Here is a 2,075-nt window from a genome sequence, read left to right as displayed (position 1 = left end):
GAATAAGAATTGCAGTCAAAAGCTTTGGAAAAATCTGTGAATATAATGTCATATTGTAATTTAGAGTTGATTGCATTAAGTGCGGTGGGTAAAAACTAGCAAGATTAGTTTGAGTTGACCTACCTGGAATAAACCCGTGTTGAAATGAACTTAAAACAGGAGAAACATGGGAAAAATTTGATCAAAAAGAATACGTTCAAATATTTTGAAAAGAGAGCTTGTTTCCAGACATCAGGAAATTTGTCCGTGGAAAGAGATAAATCAAATATTTTTTTTTAAGGGAAAAGAAAGCGGAACAGAACCAGCTTTAAGCAAATGGTTACTGATACAATCACAGCCAACGGCCTTATGTACACAAAGCTTACTTAGATGATCTGAAACTGCATCAGCACTGACGGTTACCGAGGAAAGATAGTCCAGGGGGTACTCAGGAAGATCAGGATCTTCAGGGAATTGAGACTGCTGTTATTAGTATTAAAAAATGAATTGAAGTAGATACTAAAAGCATTAGATTTTTTCAAAGAGGTGGCATGGACTTGACCTTGATAATGAAGTACAGAGGGCAAAGTTGATGACTTCCGTAATGTTCTAATCCAAGACCAAAATCTTTTAAGATTGATGTTGAGATCGTTTGAAAGAGCAACAACATACTGTCTGTACCGCTGATTACAAATTTTTTAAAATTTGTTTTGGCCATTCTAAAATCTTCAACAGCAAGTCGAGGTTTAGTTCTTTTCTTAATTTTAAATAATTTTTCCTTAAGTTTTAAAGGGTTGTATAATTCATGATTAAACCAAGGTGGGAGTTTTCTTTTTGGTTTAAACACAGGAACAAGATCTTTAATTGTTGCATGGAGTAAATAATAAAATAAAGAAGTGGCCTCATTAACATCATTAGTTAAATCAAGGATGTTCCAAGGAATAAAATTGTAAGTATTTACAAGGTCATTAAAATTGAGTTTTTAAAAATTGTATAAAAGTCTATTATCATTATTATTAAAATTATTAGTATTATTATTGCACTGAAATGTATAAAAAATAGACAAAGATTCATGATCAGATTTGAAAATATTTAATCCAGACGTAATACTAGAAGGGTCGAGATGTTTGCTACAAAGTACCAAGTCTAAAATCTTATTGTTACATGTTATGGAAGTATTGCACTGATAAAGGCAATTAATATTTGATACTGTGTCAATAAAAAGCTGACTCATTAGGTTCACGTCGAACTTTTATCTAGATATAGATCCACTTAACTAGTTAAAAGTTCGACGTGAACCACTCAATTATAGCTAAATAAAGGAATTAAGTCACTTAAGTGACTTAACTTTACTGGAATAACGGTAAATTAACTTGCTTAACGGTAAATTCGGCTCCGATTACAAGGACACGATTACGTAACGTAGGCATCTAAGCCAGCAACAGCATCGAAGTAGTCTCATTAGTCTGGTTTTTAGAAATTTTTTGTAATATTATGGGTAAAAAAGAATGTAGGTAAGAATGGCCCCGGAAAAAATGGCCCCAGAAAAAATGGCCCCGGAAAAAATGGTCCTGGAAAAAATGGCCCCGGTAAAAATGGCCCCATAAGACAGGTAGGTAAAAATGGCCCCAATGAAAAATTCGGTAATAGAAATGATATATTTTTTTTCTAATCTTCAAATATTTAAATACTGTATAAGCAAGAATTGAATCAAGAAATAAAAAATGGCCCTCAATTATAAAATTCAAGAAAAAAAATTAATAATAAATAAATAAATAAATAAATGCTGTAAAATATCCTGTAGTGAAAATTTAATTAATAAATCAACATAAAGAATATACATATTTGAGAACTAAAATAAATTAGTTTTAGCTCCAATGAGTAGCTCTGGGAGTAGGTCTAAGTATTTTTTTAAATTAATATTATTAGATATTATTACTATATTTGCAGTCAAATAATTAATATTATTTGTTAGAGGTTTCATAAGGTACTTTAGAGGGCGACATCGTGTGTCGTCACTTGTCACGTGATTATGCGTGACATCTTTAGCTTGGGCATTGGCTTGGGTCAGTGGCGTCCTGTAAGCGAGCGGGATT

The sequence above is a fragment of the Anneissia japonica genome, unplaced genomic scaffold, assembly GCF_011630105.1.
Source record: "Anneissia japonica isolate Jap-2015-1 unplaced genomic scaffold, ASM1163010v1 scaffold4647_len11574_cov130, whole genome shotgun sequence".
NCBI classification, from domain to species: domain Eukaryota; kingdom Metazoa; phylum Echinodermata; class Crinoidea; order Comatulida; family Comatulidae; genus Anneissia; species Anneissia japonica.
This window is presented reverse-complemented; position numbering follows the sequence as displayed.